This window comes from Rhea pennata, chromosome 1 (assembly GCF_028389875.1).
Source record: "Rhea pennata isolate bPtePen1 chromosome 1, bPtePen1.pri, whole genome shotgun sequence".
NCBI lineage: Eukaryota > Metazoa > Chordata > Aves > Rheiformes > Rheidae > Rhea > Rhea pennata.
In genome coordinates, this window is record NC_084663.1 from 49,253,361 (window position 1) to 49,272,334 (window position 18,974).

Below are 18,974 nucleotides of genomic sequence, written 5' to 3' on the forward strand. Positions count from 1 at the left end.
TAACCATTGATTGCCTAAAATATAGCAGCTGTTTTGTTTTGTTCTTTTGTCAGGCAACTGTGCAAGGCAACAGGTGACGCAGAATTTTGTGTCTGGCTCAGAAACTCAGGGTCTGTTTCTAGAAATGAGGGCATACCAGGCACTTTGCCTGTAGAGTGATGAGCAGTAGTCGGGAGAGGAGATTTGTCCCTTTTGACGTGGAAAGTTCACTGTTTTCATTTTCCGTTTCTCCCTTCCATATTGCTGAGATAATTTTCCTTGTTCTTCCAGGAGGACTGTCTTTTCCTGATATTGTCTTTCCTTTTGGACTTCTTCCACACCAACACACACACACACACACAGTGTTTCTGCTACAGTTTGTTGTCTGAGCCCTGTAGCTGAGATTTTGGGAGGTCTTGTCAAAGAAAAGGGAAAGGTGAGCGATTCTGCTGAACAGACCTTTTGCAGCCTGCCAAAATCACATGAAACATGAGTAAATTGGCACAGCACAAGGTGGCAGAGACTGCTGTAAGACTCCAGATACAGACCTCAGTGCTGCAGACTAAAGTTATCTGTAAATCTCCCATGTGGTCTCAGCTGGAGGTCATCTCTGAAGCCTCAACTACTGGTCTCTATTTGAGGCTGAATCTCATGGTTGCATGTCCTGCTCATTTCCAACCTTGATTTTTTTTTAAGAAAAGTAAAACGTTAGCTTGTAGTCTCCAGAGAATCTTTTCATGTTTCTAGACACTATTCAAGTTATATTCAAGATTTCCTAAATCCCTTACAGAGCTCTTTGCAGCACCTGAGATGAGAGTTTTGCCTTTTATTTTACAGGGTTTTTGATTCTTCTTAGTCATCATTTGAAAGCATTCCTGTATCCCCCTCACATTTACAAATTTGCCACTTATTACTGGCACATGCGTGATGAATACTGAGCACATACTCAGGTTTATATTTGTGTGTGGCTCAGACTCTGTCCGAGGGATTTCAGACAACCACGCAATCAGCCAGTGAGGTTATGCACACAAAGCAGCAGCAGTAGTGCAATTACACAGCTAAACTGGACTCTGGCATTTCCTGACTTTTGGTGGTTAACTCTGTAAATGTACTCTTGAATTAATGTCAGCTTCTGCATTTGATTGCCATAGACTTGGTTTTTGTTTGTGTTTTTCTTCTGAGGATAACATTTCAAAAGACTGATCCCTACTACGTCAAAGCTACGCTATTTAGAAAATAATTACAGAGAGACCATGCAAAAGTCATTGGTGTTTGACTAGACACTAGTCCAATGCTATCATTTTATCCCACTTCCCTGAAATCAAGCTGCCTTTAAAGTAATGTATAAGTGAATTTGAAATACTAGCTTTCATTACTTCCTGAATTCCTATAAATAGTTTTAAAACATTATATCCTATCTACTTTATAATTGTTTTAGGGTTTGGGGAGCTTGATTCACCCTAGGCATGCACAGAGTCCCTCTTTCAGAACAGCAATTCTTTTTCTTTTTCCTAATGGCATTCTTTCCATATGTTCATATTTTAGTCAACTGAAACCTGATTTCCTTTTCAAAAATAGTGCCTTACAGTCCACAGAGGGCTATTTCTATACCAATCCCACAATTTAATTTTTAGTTTTTGTTATGCTTAAAAAATTATACTTTTTTCATTGTAAAAGATATATTTTTATACTCTATACAGTATCACTAGATGAACCAACATTTCTGAATCTTTTCAAAGGAAATTGTCTTTTCATGGAAAACTGCAGGAGGGGATTAGATACTAAAATGTTAAGCTATGTGTTGGGATCCCTAAGAGCAACAAGTGAGTGCAGCCTTGACAAAAAAAAATGCAATAAATATAAATGTCTAACTCTTGTGCTGATTTTTGCTGATTTTTGTTGTGTCGACTCAAAGACTAATGCTGGGCTTTATCTTGTATATCCTTAAATGCCTCAGGGATAAATGCAGCAATGATCCAAGGTGAAAGTAAATGATGACTTTATTTATATGTGAATGTTTTACAACATACTGACCGCCATTTCTTTCTGATATTGCAGAATTTAAGGCCCAAGGCAAATTGCCCTCCTTTCCTGTTGTTAGTTTCCTGCCATATAAACTGCCCACTAACTAACTAAGTATGATGGTACCAGATAAATGGGAGTAGAGACCATCTCCCAAGGACACGGATATGCATAAGGGAAGGGGGAAAGACTGGGTTGATTTCACTGTCCCAAGAACAGAGTTTCAAAAAGGATATTGAAATGTGTCACTATTGTTACTGTTTTTTACTGACATCCTTTTTTGCATCATTTTATGAGTAGTTAATTGTACTAGACAGAAAAATACTTGTTATTCCCTTAATGGTATAGTACTGGAACAGGAAGCCAGAAAGGCTGTGCTGTTTCCACCCTTGAAGGTTTCAAGACCTGACTGGATGAAGCCCTGAACAACCTGGCCTGATCTCATAGCTGGCCTGCTTTGAGCAGGGAAGTTGGGCTAGACAGCTCCTGAGGCCCCCTCAACCCTGAATGACTCTGTGAGTCCATGTTATCCCTGATCCTCACAGCCACAATCAAATTTCTAAAGCAAAAACCCACCTCAGAAGCTGCTGGATTTGAAGAGGTGCCAAAATTGGTGTAACAATTACTTCTACTCAACTTTTGACACCAAATACACTCTGGAGATATATCTTCTCTATTACAGGTACAAGCTACTGGGACTGCTGCAAGAACCAGTGCTTTGCATTGCCAGAGGCTTAGTAGTGATGAGGGGGTTGCTCAAGGCTAAGGCTTCAGTGCTGTAGTGCAATGTAGCTACTGATAGTGTTTGACCAAAAAGTGAAATGAACAACAGGGACCAATCCTAAGGTTTAATAGATCTTTCAGGTGAAACCATTTTACACCTGACCGGAAAAAAACAAAGTGTCTGCATGGGATGTGTTATAAAATTAATTGAAAGATTGAAAGGAGAACATTTGAGAGGTTGAGAGAATGGCCAGCAACAGAGCAGAGGGCACACACCAGCTAAACACTAGTCTGGAATGAATTATCTTCCTATGGATGTGCCGAATCACTAGACTATGGGCTATGGTAGAGTGGTAGAGTTTGGAAGGAGAGGCTTTTTTTTTTTTTTTTTTTTTTTTTTTTTTTTTTTGTCCTATGATATTTTGGGAGCTAAACACACCTTGGACCCCATTCCTGGCCATTGGATGACCTCTAGCTACCAGTTTTCTCAGATAAGAATACTTGTCCATCTCCATTCAGGTTAGGAATGAAAATTAGCCGTAGTCATCCTAAGAAAGCTCAGTTTAAGCTAGGATATCACAACTTTCTTTTCCCTGACAATACAAGCTGGATTGACCAGTGACCAAGAAGCCATCTCAAAGCACAGTATTATTCATTCAAGAGAAATGCATCAAAGACAAAAGATATCACAAAACAGTAAGAAGTATATGAATGCCAAGTTTAACAAAATAGGCATTGCCCACAATCTGACAACATGACTCAGGTAGGTAGATAGGTTGGTTTTTTTAAGTGTTGAGCAAGTTGTTAGAGGCAATTGCCAACACAAACTTTAGTCCCTCTATAATTAGTGGCAAGAGAGGGACATTCCAAGGCATTCTCAAAAATTACTATGACACATGTGTAACAGATTGGGGGAAAAAATCATACCTTCCTTTAAAGAAAAATTAAAACTATTCTTTAACTATAGAGCCACAACTAGCTTCTCCACTATTTATAGTCTATAATATTCAGTTTTACAAAATATCGCTGGAAATGGTGACCCGTAACTTGGAAAAGATACTCAGTGACTGAGCTAATTAGTACCACTGAATACAGTTTGATTACTAAAAGTGACTCTGTTCTTACATGGGTTACAACGTATTTCTGCCCATTCCCTAGCCATTACAATATGTACCCATAAATATAAACAAAGAAAACTCCTTGGCTGAAGTACATGAATTTCACTAATCTGCATTTTTAGAGCACTTACAAATCTCCACTTTCACGCATATATAAGACATCTACATTCTGCAGCCTGAAGCCTGTTGAGATCATCTCACTCTCAGGTTAACACACCTCCCTGCTCCACAAGCCCACTGCTGTAACTACTTACACAGCCAAATGATATAAAAGGGAGAAAAGACTTGAGGTCCAAAATACATGAGAGAATAAAAAGAAAAAGGATTTTAATTGGAAAGGTAAAATTCTGCCTACTGTAGTCAAAAATACTAGTTTCAATAAACTGGGTTTCACTGTAACATTTTAAAATGAAGGTTTCAAATAAAATATCTGCATGTAACCCCATAACTTATTTTGTTTTAAAACATGATTATACTGATCAGCGTGTTTTAATCCCCTTTACAAAAAAGAGTGGCTCTCTCCTTCTGTTTTCTCTATCAAAAGAGAATAAATTGTTCTTCTTTTGTTTCTCTCTCTCTGCCTTTCTTGCCTTTATTCCATTGTGTGGCTATCCTATGATTTTTTTCATCATCTTATATATTTCTCCTATATTCACCATTGCACACATTATATCTACACACAGACACTTTGATAGGTTCATGAATACACTGAGTATATTAGGAACAATTGGATTTTCTGTATCACAAGGCAGAATGATCATGGGATATGTAATATGCCTTAATTTAAACCAATACTGGTTCATTTAAGCATTTGGCAGAGGAGTGAACCAGATGATTTTCAAATGTCTCTTCTAGTATAAATGATTCTCAAATTTAAAATGTATAAGGACAGTTTTTTTCCATCATTTCTCTCATAATAGTATCTTGCTACACAAGAAAATCCATCATTTTATACAAGAAGCTACCTTGTTAGTGATAATTGCTTGCAAACTCCTCAAAGATGGATCAATAAGATTTTTTTCTTAAATGGAGAACAGTGCAGTATGAACAAAGAGAAGATTATCGACTATTTTGTAAGGAAGTACAGATCAAGTGACTCATTCAGATTACAAGAAGAAAGTCAAGCAAGCTCTGACCAAGTGGGTCACAATCCAAATCATTAACTACACCATGTCTTGCAGTCCCTACAACTACTCTGAGAGACGCCTCAAACCAGAAGGGAGAGCAGTGGCTTGTGAGATGTTCCTGCTATGTTTCCACATACGTTTCCCGCAACCACCGCAAACTAAATAGCTAGATGTGAGTGCAAGCAAACCATGAAGGGCTTGTGAGACTGACACTACCAGCTCATCCTGAGACACTTTTATATTTTGGATACCACTACAGAGCAGTGGGAACTCTGGAGATGAGTTGTTTTCTCCCATGTGTGAGCTACTTTCATCTATGACTTCTCCTGAATATGAGCCTCTCTTTGATGTTTGTGATATGCGGTATGTGTCTTCAGGCTTGATATAACTCATAAGGTCTGAAGGCTGGTTGTGTTCCTCTGGCTTTAATCATAAATAAATGGAACTTAAATATTAAGAGCAAAATTCTGCTTTTATTTATGTTAAAAGCAGCTTTCCCTTGAATTCACTGGATTTCAAGGATTTCATCCAACTTTCAAGCACAATGCCATTTCACCAGTTTTAAATAAATGCAATGGATTTAGCGCAGTGGACTATTTAAATTGGATAGTGTAATATGTACTTTCACCAGTAGGTAGTGCATTTTAATAATAAGCTATATCCTATATTATTCTTTCTGTTATGAGGCTATCTGATTATTTTAGGCATCTTGAATATACTTTTTTTATTTTACAACAATAGAAATGATGCTGGTATACTGCAGATGGCATCATCTGCCAACTGGAAAAATTATTCATGAGATGCGCTAGAACTGAAGTGTGTTTCAAACAGCTTTCAGACACTATTAGATAATTAATGAGCCTATTTTAAGGATACCATTTCAAGTCCCATTTAAACAACATATAAGAAAAGCAAAAAGATAACTTCAAAAAATGGTCTTATTACAGAAGATAGAAATATAATACGGATTAAGTTACTAAAGGCTGTTATCTTGCTACTCTCTCCAACTGAAGCACTTCCTAATTTCTGCAGAAAACGGGTTTCCTTAGAGAGGAAATTTCACAAGAATTTCTTTAGGCTATTGTAACTTTTAAAGAGACACATGTCTTCAAAAAATGACTGATTCTCATTAGATTTTCCATCAGTTTTCTAAATTGAATAAGTCCTCTTAAAATAGAAATAAAGATGAATATAGGAACAGTGGTTTAACACAGATAGGGTAGTGGTTATCACATCTGCCCTTCATGCTGAACGTCCTGGGTTCAAGCCCCAGTGGAACCAGCACCAAGAAATCTTTGGGAGGCTGGACTAGATGATCTCCAGAGGTCCCTTCCAACCTTATTGACTCTGTGAAATTCTGAGAAAAAAAAATCTTCAAGAAGATATAGTGTTAAGTAAAGCCAAAATATTTTGTGAAAATAGTATGTATATATCCCATGATTTTTTAATGACTGCCAGATCTTCTGAAGACTCAGGGTACTAAAGACATTTCTCAGAATTCCAAACTTCCGTCCTAGAAAAGACTAATCCTTCCCTTCAGCCAAAATTTTATTGGTACACCTTATGTGTTAAGAGTTAACATGTTGAAAGAACAAAGTGTGAAATAAATATTATATAATTGAAAGCAGATTATGATGAAAATAATATATAGTTGAAAGCCAAAGAATTCAACAATCTGAAGACACTGTCATAAGAAATTCAAGTAACTGACACACCAGCAGAGAGCGAGGCTGGGGAGCATCCAGTCTGGTAGCTCCACATAGCTGGGATCTTTCTCCCACAGAAATGAAACACGAGGTCTAGGCGCTTTCAGACCGCACGAATCCAGCCACTGCATGGTGCCACATCCTAGCAGAAGATCCCAGAAATCTCTCATTAGCCCCAAATTCAGCATTGCAGTCTTGGCACTCTCTGAGGCAATGACTGGCAGAGGCCCAAAAGAGGTCCCATTTAGCAGATGGCAAGAATGAACACTACCCTCCAGAATATTTAAAAGTTAAGTATTATAAAGTTCCATTCTAAGGCATTATTGTGAGCCCAAAGTCTCAGAGCTCACTGATTTTAAAGTCAAAACCTCTACCACTATCACTGAAGCAATTATTTCAAACCTTTTGTATATTAGGAATCATAAAGCACTTTTTTCATGCAGGAATATGAAGGGAGCCCATTGATAACTAATCAACATTCAAAACTAAGAAGTCAGTAACTATCCTATTACTTTATTGGAATATTTCAAATTTACAAACAAATTCTTATCCTTTCCTTAACAAAGATCTGCACACAGCATCTTCTGCACTTTTCAAATTATTATGAGTCCATTTTTTTCACAGCCCAAAGAGATATACAGACCTCCAACCTGAAATAAAACTTTTGTTCTTCTTAAAATTACAGCTATTATCTCGAGGCATTCTTCTGCAAAATAATATTTTCTATATTACAGATTAATGTTTTTTAAGTATTGATATCTTATATTTCCACCAAATTTCATTTCTCATTTTTGTAATTGATTGTATACTGACTTACTGACTGTACTCATTATTTTTCACACAGTCTCTTAACTTTGGTGCTGCCAGAAATCTTCCCTCAGGGAATATATCCGTCCAGGTCTGTATCAGTTTTCTGCTGATCTCCTTGGAAATCTTCACCAAATAGGTCATTTCTCAACCTGAGTCCAACCAGTAAACTCCTACTTTTACTGAAGGATTGTAGATACTTTTTGTAACTGTCACAATTTTTGGAGAAAAGAAAATCCAGAGTAAAAGCAAAACCACTCAACACACTTACGCTCTTGTTTTCCCATTTAGGAAATGATATTCTGGGCTCTAAATTCTTTCATTCTTTCAGTAAGTGAAAAGAATGAAGAGAATAAAATTGTCACTATATTTAATCTTTAAATTGTGACTATATTCATTCTCCTTTTAGATCGCCACGTGCCTGAGGGGGTGGGTGCAGTTCTGGATTAATCAAACCAGCTAAAATTCCATGCCTTATTCCTGCAAATGACATATAAATCACTTAGATGTGCTGATTACCAGAATAGCTGACATCAAGTCCCTGGAAACTGCTATTCATAGTAGTTTGTAGCTGTATCTATACATGACCACAGTGTGCTATCGTAAGACCTAAAATAGAAAAATATATATATGAATATGCTGTTGAGATGATGAAGCTCTGAATTTTTCCACTGTAGTGGTGATCATTAACTGTTTCTTAAATATCGAAAGCACAGCACTGAGAAAGACTGGAAAGCGATGGCCACACCTAGGGAAATTGCTACTTGCTTTTGCGATGCTCTCAGCCGGTCAGTAGCACTTCTGGTTTCGCTCTCCAGGACAGATGAAAGCAGACAAGGGATTTTTAGAGGTGTTCAACACAATGTACAACTCATTTATTGCTGTAAATGAACGAGACTTTTAATGATATAGTCATAGTATGCACTACTTCATGTTTAAAGGCTAGATCCTAATACCATTAAAAAGCTGGCTTTTTTCTCTGTCTTTGTATTATATGGCAAAATATATCACTAGAAATCTAATAGTCTAAAACTGTCTATTCACTGCTGATACCAAAAATGACCTCAGAAGTCACTTGCATTGTTTTGCACCTGAGGAGTAAAAGTGCTTTTTTAATTATTGTGGAGTTCATTTTTATCATTGCCTGAAGAGATATACAAAGAAAATTGTCATGGCAAAAAGACAAACTGCCATAACCATTCTATGTTTACCTCTACTTTCATTATAATAAAGACCATCCCAATTTTCCTCCATTATTTTTTCTTCTTAAGCTAACACTAAAGGAAATAAGCCATCTGACTGGCTATAAACCTAGTAATTCACAATAGAGATGATTTTTTTCTTACCCTCATGAGATCTGTCAAAAACAGAGACCTTTGCTTCCTTCGTTTGAAAAAAGTGTTTTCAATAACAAATTAATTTAATATAAAAATCAACTGATAGTTCCCAGTTTTGCAGATGGTCAGCTATATTGTAATTATATAACATTATATATGGTTTGGTCAAATAAACAATACAGGAAAAATTCTCAATCAGGATAACTCAGGTTAGTTCCAGCAGTTTCACTGAACTGAACTGGCTACTTCATCTGAACACCTTGTCTTACACAAGCACAGGAAGCAGCACTGGCTTTGTGGTGGGCACCATATCTTATGGTTCCACTGTGAAACCACACTTCATACACGTTTATTTGCTGACCTCTGAATATTGTCCTTTAACGTTTCAGGCATTGCTATTAAAAAAAAAAAATCAGCCTGTTGTCTGCATGTGCAAACAGTGGACTGGTAAGTGCTAGAGAATCAGATATTTGTGAAGAGGATGAATTAACACTCTTTGCCTGCCTAATACTAACAGCAGCATCTGACAAACATCTAAGGAGCTGCAGCAAAAATTCCTTTTAATTTGCTCCTCTATTCTTCTGGTATGTTCTCCAGTTATAAAATAGGCTTAGTTTATTAAATTTGGATAATTATCATAAGACTCATGACCTTGTGGAACTCAGATTCTGAATCTTGGATAAACTTCGTGAGAATAGATATTAATTTATAGCTTTACACAATATTTTTTGTTCTAAAATAATCTCTCCCGCACAGCACGTTAGGTTCTAATAAGCATACATAGAATGGAAAAATATCTGGAGATATTTGATAGGAATCTTGTCATTTCTTTACCATGATTATCATTTGGGAAGACACTGAAAAGCAAACAGAAACAGATGCCATTCTTTATACATATATATATATATGTATGTTTTGTCTTTGCAGGACTACTGTATCTACTAAATCCAGCTATCTAGATAAGCCAGTGCCAAAGTACAACAATTTGAGGGGGGTTCCCAAAACATTTTATTCCTAATGGTGCATATTTCCTAGTAGTATGACACAGAGAACTGGCCAGGAAAAAAATAAATAATAATAAAAAAGCCATAAGGCTAAAATAAAAGCTAGTTAATGGAAAGTTAATGGAAAACTGATTTTCACCTAAAAATTTATCTTGTGACTTATCCCATAAAAATAAATAATAATAAATACCTGACTCCATAGTGGCCTTATTCAGTGCTCTTGAGGAGGAGGATAGTGAAATTTCTGATTCAGTAGTAGCCCGCTGCTTACGTTAGACTGTGAAAAAGATGGTTGTGAGGGTCACTAGGAGAAAAAAATCTACGACTTCAAACTTAATTACAAGTGTCCTGAGCACCACATTAAAGTGAAAGAATCAGTGCCATTAATCAGCACTGAAGCATGCAGATTTCAGCTCTGTGCTCCCGACTGATGGATCGAATTGAAATTGCAGAAAGCAGCTCTCTGACCTGCCAGGTGAGAGTCAGACCCGCTCCTTTGCCTCTCACCTCTGCGCTCTGATTTGCATGACACGATGTGTTTTTAAATTAGGTGCTGAGAGATGAAAACCAGATACAATATCTGCAAGGAAAGACAATTACCTAGATATCTAAGACCTATCAATATTGTGACTGAGATATTGAAGTTCAACATGACTGGAGGTATTCATAAAGAAACTTTTAAGGGAGAAGAGGAAGTAAAAAAAAGAGAGTATAAATAAAGTTGACTCAAGTCTGACTAAAAACAATAGATTTGTTGAATTATATAGTTTGGTAGTAAGTAAAACTACTAAATAATGCTCAACAAATGCTTCTTTCTATATGAATACTTTAAAAGTAATTACTCAAAATGAAAGATTTTGACTCTGTAAGTGTCTTGTTTTTACAGTTAAAAGCATTACTTAACCAAAATAATTCTTCACTAGATCTAGAGTAAAGTGAGGTAGGGAGAAGTTTTGCCAAGAGAGTCAAGACATCTGTTTCACATTAGCCTAAGCCAAATTTATTCTTTCATTTTTTCCATCCATATTATTGTCATACTACAAATCTATATGTGATTGCAAACTAAGTAGATATTTTCATACGGAAATGGGAAATGGGGAATTTTTCGAGAAATTAACTACTCTTTTCCCTCTGTACCCTTCGGCTACTGGTTACATGGTGTGTGTTGCTGATTTTTAAACAGAAGGTGTTTCATTATTCAATTTTGGATATGCAGAAAAATGACTATTTAAGTTCCATAGAAGTTGGTTCTGAAGAATAGAAAAGGCTTCTGCTTTTCATGGCATTTTAGAAAGCTTTTTTTTATGAACAGTGTTTTTTGATTTTTGGCTTTGTTTTGTTTTTCTCCTATGAGTCAAGTTTTCATTTGCTCCAGAGGAAGTTCGAGAACAAATGCTTTATACAGAAACCATTGTGTACAACTGGGAGCATACATAGCATTTCTTGCTAATTTCTATAAAAGTTTTACTGTCTACTGATTTTTTTAAAAAATCTTATATTATTAAAGGCAGAATTGTCAGTGCTGCCTGGTGTTAAATTTGTCAAACACTTGCTCTTGTTATGATTAAGTTCCCATTTTCTTTGCCAGAGTTTAACCATTTGGCAGACATTTCACACAACGGGTGTCTGCCACTAACTGAAGTTTTTTGAAACTTCTCAGGTGAAATGTTCTGTCTTTTTGAGGGCAAGTCTAGAGAAAAATGTACTACATGTGCCATAATAATAAAATAGGAATGATTTCTTCTCTTATAAAGTCTCACTTTGGATCAGTCACTGACAAAATTTTGTTGGCAAAGAGAACATTTTTTTATGCAATTGATGTTGCTCGCATGAAAATCTGCCTAAATTTGGCTAAGGTAAAGCCTTTGAAAAATGGCAAACAGTGTCTCCCCAGCTAAATCACCAGGCAATTCTGCCCACACTTGCTGTGCCTCTGAGCAGCCACATGAGACGATTAGCTAAATTGCTCTATGCCTGCAGCTCCGGGACAAGCCAAGACCCCCTCTCTAATTCAAAACAGGAAGTATCCTTCTTTTTTCTTTGACCAGGGATGGAAAAAGAAGTCTATAAGCTTAAAAAAAGAATATTTTCATTTCAAAGCTAAGCATCCAGAGCTGAGGAAGTTCTAGGACATAAATGCTTTTTGGCACCTTCATGGTCTCTTGGGGGAAGGAGAAAGAAGGGGTTACAGGTCAGAGAGATGATTGCACAACCTGCACTACCTCCACTCCCTTTTCATCTAGATCTGACATAACAACAGGTCTTAATCACACATGCACCCCTCCTCAGAGCACAGGCTGTCCTAGCTCTGGGAATGATTCAGCACCGAGTGTGGGAGACGGCTGTCTTTGGACAACTGTTGTTCATTTGCTGCAAAAGCAGAGAAGCACGCGGTAATTGAGACTGGCATTCATAGAGAAAGAAAAAGGCGTTCTCACATTTCTCTAAAGAAGTGGATGTTATCCCTCTATCTACTACATAGTTTTTTTATGATTCTGGCTAAGCCATTTAAACTGAACTTTTCTCAAGGGGTCACTAAGTGCATGTTCCTTACTCTCTGGGTACTTGACTAGAGACCTGAGGTCTGATTACCAAAGGAGCCGAGCACTTACAGCTGCAGCTGATGTCAACAGCATCTGTGCTCTGAACCTATTGCAATTATACATAACTAAGTATACGGAAAACAGAATCTCAGATGTCTTAAGCTGGCCAGCAAGAGTGAGTGATTTTTGCCCAGTTTCTTTTAATTGGTGTGGCTGCCTCTATCCTGTCTTGTAAAAGCATCCATGCTGAGACCATATTTGCTGAAACTGTCTCACCACAGAAATGCGCTTAGAGGAATTGCACTGACTGATCAAGGGATAAGACTTCAATTATATTCTGAGGTTTTACGCCCTTGTTAGGTTGCCCACACATGCAATGTAGGCTATCTGACCTCAGGACCAACTCTACCTGGCTTGTCCAGCAGCTCCCAGCACCAATTTGCGTTCTAACTGGATGCCTGTAGCCTCATATAATGCCCCACAGTGCTCAGTCTGCTTCTTCAACAGTGCAGAAGATTGAGGGAGACACGTAGCCTGATTTTTACTGGCCAGGTCTCATTGCAAAGCTACAGGGCTGTTACCAGGACTACAAAGGAACACCATGAGCTTCTCTTACATTGGAAGGGCTATCAAACAGCCATAAAAGTGTTATATAAACTCAGAAATGAGTATCCCTTTGAGGGACTGAAAGCAAAGCTGGGGGCAGTGCTCAGTCAGCGTAATGACTGGATGGGTATGTCCAGGATACACCAAATTCTAGGAGGTCATTTGATAGGAAGTCACAACAAAACCCATTTCCAGACAACTCCATCAATGAGGGACTACCAGGGGACCAAAGGAGCAGAGCAAGTATTTTGTCTCAAGGTACAGGTCATGCAAGATTGAAGACAGACTGGCAAAAAATTGGGTGTAGTAGTTCCTGTAATAGCTTCTCCACCAGAAGGCCCCTATGACTCAAGCACTTAGATATTCCACCAGGCAACAGATAAAGAGAAACTGACATTTTCAGCTAGGTGAAAATATAGCCCCGATCCAGACATGGACTTATCCTGTCACCCAGTTACAAGCCAAGCCACTCAGCCAGCCAGCTATAGCTGAGAAAAAAATTCTTACTTGACAGTATATGAGAGACTATCTACTCTAATCACTGATAGAACAACCAGTTGCATCTGATGTACAAGTCAAGGAACCTTGACTCAGGAATCTCAGGGAAACACAAGAAAGAAGTTATCAATGAATGATGCTCGACAACTTGGAAAGAAAGATGAGATCTTTCCCAACCAGTGCCAATAGTCTACATAGCCCTGAAGGGCCCACAGGGATATTGGCAGAAGTATAAAATCCTGGAACCAATAAACTAATTTCTGGACCTCTTCCTGAAAGAGGCTGTTGGTAGCCAGAAGGCCACTGAGGTATGCTACAGCTGGAGGGAGGCTCATTGCAGAGCTGTGAGGCACTTGTAGACAAGGGGCAGCAACCTGCCCAGCACAAAACCTGGACTGAAATGTCACAATAGCTCTAGGATTAATTTTTCATGCATTAGCTTAGTTAAGCAGCTTAATAACTAGCCAGTGGTGTCTGCGTTGAAACCAGTCTAAGCATGGAAGCAAGGTTTAACAGTAAAAATGAAATCTGTCTATCAACCACCGATATGCAAGATTGGAATAACTTTGACAAGTCCATTCTTCAAGGGAGATGCAGCAACAAGCATCTAATATTATCTATCCATCCCCAAATCTGTCCCTCCTCCTCTATTCTTCCTACATACAGCTATTCTAGTAGTACATAACCTGAGAAATGTTCATAGGCAAAAAGTGTTGTTTAAGCTGCACTAGTATTTATCTCTCTGCCCTGGCACCAAGTTTCACTTGTGCACCAGAGATCAATTTAGAGTGACGTGTCTGAAGGCTGAGGCTTGGCCCCAGTTTTGAGTTCAATAAAGTGGATGCCTATGAGGTATGAAAATCACTTCATTCCTTTGAGTCCAAGCAGATAAGCTGGGGACAGACTTGTCCGCCCAGCTATAGTGACTTCTGTGGCAAATGAGTAAGGCTGGCATAATGCTAAGGCTAAAGTTAATCGAAGGATTGGGGTTTGGATGTGCAGAAAAAATTTGGGGATCTTTGAAATTACGTGACTTGCCAGTCAAAAAGGGGAGAAGTGCTGGCTAGAGCAGCTATTGTTACAAATTACTGATATAATATGAGGCACAAGGCTTCTGCATACAGATACTAAGGTGTATGAATAACGTGAATATGTGATTCAGAAAGTGACTGCAGACACCAGTGTGAATACTTGCCGAGTTTATTTCTGGAACAACCAGGACATAGGGTTGGAGAAAGCACTTAGGTTATGTGTTCATAGTGAATAGTGATCTAGAGCAGTATCTTAACCCATGGGGTTAAGTGCCCCAGGGGGCATTGGTCTAACTTGGAGATTGACCCTAGAAAGAGTCACATGGTAAATACTAGAACTGTTAAAAAGAGTATGGTGAACGCATTACAGTCCAGGTTAGCAAAGCCCAGACAACTGGAGTGATAATTGTCCTCAGAAGAGACTACTAAGAAAACTTGCAAGAGAGACAACTGCTTAACTTTAGTTTAAAATATGTTTCAGATAGGAGTTGTATTTTAGGGTTAAAGTTGGGTAAAACAGAGCAGAGATTTGAGCATAAAGGTTAGGATTTAGACTAGGAGGTACCAACAGTCTAATATAGTTATTTATTTTAGAAAGCACAGACAAAGTAATTGGATTTTAGCCAGTTAAATGATCTGGCTATATTTGTTTCTGAGGATGAAAATTAATGCTATGGCAAGTGTTTGGACTGGGACTGAGTTTATAGCTGAAGCTAGGATAATATGAGGTTTGGAAAAGCAGTAGAGCTTGTATGACTTGAGTAGAGGTGATGATAGGCACCAATTAGATACACATACGTAGTCCTAGCCAGAACAAGTAAGTGAATTATTACAGTTAGGACTAGGAGGCAAGTTAGGCTGAGGTAGTAAAGTTTGAGCAGTTTCATCTGCATCCAGAAGTAGCCTCCTCTCCCAGTTAAATCAGAGAACTGCTTAAATTTTGAGAGTGCTTTTAATTCTGGGTAAAAGAGGCTAGAGATAGGTTTCAATTTATCGGTAAGGTTATGACTAGCAAATGAGAAGAAAATAGAATAACGTCTCGACACAATTGCTGCTAGGTGAGTATATTGATCATGTAAAGGATAAAGTTCCAGCTGAAATAAAAATCTTCAAGTCTCAACCAAAATTAGCCTGATCAAAAATGACATTAAAGTTTCTACCTGATCAAACCCAAACTCATCTGAGCCAGCCCCAGGACTAAATGTAAGAAAGGAACTCATATCAGCCCCGATCTCAGTTACCCCACTAACTTCTTTCTCTTACTAATATCTAGTCAACTACCTAGGTCCAAAATAATTCCAGTTTGCACATTTCCCAGTTACCAAATCATGATCCCAAGCCTATCAATAGTCGTCTTTCCAGCTCAGTACATCTCCGTCATTTTCCAAATAGCACATAGGCAAACAGGAATACAAAATGGTAAAAGAAACAGAAAAATAATATCTGAATATTTAGACATTCAGGGCTCAGGCCTAGGCTTAACATTTAGAATCAGGCTTCCATGAGCTGACGAGTAGGTCAGCAGGGTCTGTCCAGCAGACCCTGTACTAGTTTGAGGACTGGTGCTTGCAGAAGGCCACCTAGCTACCTTCACAGAAGAAGTTGTGGAGGAAGAATCATAGTAACAGGTTTAAAGTACACTTCAGAATATTTGAATTAGGTAGCAAAAGAGCCTGCTTGTGCAATGTGCATAAGTGTGAAGAGTGTCAAGAGCAGGGACTGTAACTCTAAGCTTGCCCCTCTGCAGAGGTGACCTTCGCACTCAGGAAGGTATGACTCCCTGATATTATTGATCATAATATCACCTTGAGAAGCAGCATAAGGAGAAAAAAATAGAGTTTTATGTTCATGAAACCTCTGCTTAAAGCAAACATACTCCAGCTATCAACTATCAGAGTGAGCACATTCTTTTTCAATCTCTCTCCTTATTCTTACAAGCAGCACTAGATGAGCACCAAAACAAATATTGTCTCAGTCTTGCAAATAAAGTCTTCAAGCTTATTTTCTTCTTTCTTCCTCTTGGAACATATCTAATCCTCCTTCAATCCACAAAGCCTTATCAAATGCTAAGTGAAATCAACCAAAGACACTTATTTTACTAGTTTGGGGGAACAAGATTTTGAGTTGTGCACAAGTTTTGAATAAACCTTTGCAGGAAATCAAAGTGTCATTAAACAGTACAAAGGTTGTCTGCATATGCAGGTGTTCACTGAGTCCTTGAAAATATATATTACACAATATATTCAAAATTTGTGAAGGTTAGTGCTTCCTCAAAAGTTATCTACAAAGTAGATCCTATCTTCCCGAGTTTCATTTTAAAATCGTTCGATCAAAGAATGCCTAAGCCAGTTCTGATGGTTTCCAATCAGTTCTGTAACACAACTAAACAATGAATTATGGGTGTCTGGAGGAGTTCTCAAATGCTCCATCTACTAAAGTCTGCCTGTGCTCAGAACTACTCAGATAGTTAGCACACTTGCTAAAATTTAAAATCCGATTGTAAATAATGTAACCAAGGGATAGATCACTACCATTCCTCCATGAAGGATGAACAATGCATAGTTAGATCCAGCTGAATGAATCTAGACAAACAGCAAACTTGACTATTTGAGGGGTGGAGGCATTTCACCTGCTCTTGCAGTTTATGATTTACTTGACTGAGATTTCTCTTGACAAACTTTATCAATGTGAAAAGTAGAAAAAAAGAATTATAATAGGAATGAAGTTTAATAAAATGTGTGGGCCGTGTTATCTTTTGTAAACAGGCATTGGTCCTGAAGCCACTTCCGTCTGAGCTGATAAACAAATCCCCTAGAAACAAATCTACAAGAAGAAAAACTAGTTTCCTATATCAGCATTCAGTAAGGACGCTTTAAAAGAGAAAACACTCTCTCTGCTGCTGAGCCTAGTATACAGTTAGGCAAGTAATTGTTTGAGAATTTGACTTAACTGTATGTGCAAAGGATGTGACACACTGGAAGTCAATAAATCTTCACCTGGCTAATGTGGTAAGTTTAATCATCTACAATAATTTGTGTGCATATATGTAGCATACGTCTGCACTTCTCTTAAGCTGTACTTTCTTTATAACTATTTTACTGCTGAGAGTTTTGAGAACAAATCCTTGAACTTCTACTTAAAACAAACAAGCAAAAAAAGAACTTTTCTCCTGAAAAGACTTGTCTTTAATCCTTTTTTCTACAATAGAATTCTATTCACATGAATATCTGGAAGCTCTATGATGAGTTGCAGAATTCTTCATGAGGAAGAGGTGATTATTTAAAAAAAGTCAAGAGAAAGCCTCACCAATGATCATTTTTTTTATTTCATTATGTAGTTTAGATGCAATTGCACTTCACATAATAGGAATCTTAAAAGGGCCACAAGTCAATGCTAGAAAATCTCACAGCAAGAGTATGAAACCATAATTTTGCTCAGAAGTAGGAAACAGTAATAATTGCTCATTATCATCATTCACATTATATTAATTATGTGAATTTTAGTGAATATCCATTTTAATGAGCACATGCTTTGTTACACTTTATCTATTAAAGAAGAATTAATAGCTGCTAACATATCTGTAGCTATTCACTATTTCTGAAAGAAGTTATTCCTGTTATAAAGTTATCTCCATATTTGCTTCCTGAAAACATTTGAATGATTGTGTTCTACTGGCTGAAAAGATCTGTAAAAAGCAATATTATGAACTTGCAAACTTGAAGAAAAAATTTGTTTCTAATCATTTGATAAATCAATCTCATGGGATTTTATAATTACTCAAAATTCAAATTGCAGAGACCACATTCAGTAACTCAAGAAAAATAGTCAACACACGTTTGAACAAATCCATTTTAATATATAAAAGCGCCCAGAAAAGCCAGAAATCATGAACAGTGTTAAGATTCCTATTAGCAAAAGAAGAGGCTTATTTTTGAATTAATAATCATGAGTTTTACCTTGTTCTCTCTGTCCAGTTTTAGAGACTTGTAGAGACTTGTACTTTAATGTACCTGAAAAACAGAGCTTCATGAATCACAGAGCATAAGATTATGTACTAATAAATCAACAGGTAAGTTACTTTTATAAACTGTCTTCATTAGTTGATTGACATAATGTTTATTAGAAAATACATCTCTGCTGAAAACAAAAATGACAGTGGTTAGACTCACCTTAAATAAGTGTTAGATTGTATTTCTTTAAGCTTTCAGCAAGTAATTATTATTATAACATAAACCATTTAGCAACCAGTAGGGCCACCAAGAGCTAGAGGCTTCACTTGTATCCCGTGTACAGGACTGTCACGGTCTCATTTATCGACGGGGGAGTGACAGCAAGAAGTTAGGTGGCTGCAACACCAGATTTGCAAAGTTCTTAGTTATACGCTTAGTCTTTATCATGTAACTAGTTCTGCCACATGACATCAACACGGCTTGCGCACTCAAAGCTAGCAACTGCTTGAAGAGCTTGCTGAAA

At 37.5% G+C, this 18,974-nt stretch overlaps 1 long non-coding RNA gene across 1 annotated transcript; it reads right to left on the bottom strand.

Annotated features, from left to right (window-relative positions):
• Positions 1-10,048: 10,048 nt before the first annotated feature.
• On the bottom strand, positions 10,049-18,695 carry LOC134145587 (uncharacterized). Its single transcript, XR_009959650.1, has 3 exons — positions 18,671-18,695; positions 18,458-18,511; positions 10,049-10,100 (listed from the first exon to the last, which is right to left on the bottom strand). It is a non-coding gene; the product is annotated as an uncharacterized LOC134145587 (long non-coding RNA).
• Between the last annotated feature and the right edge of the window lie 279 nt (positions 18,696-18,974).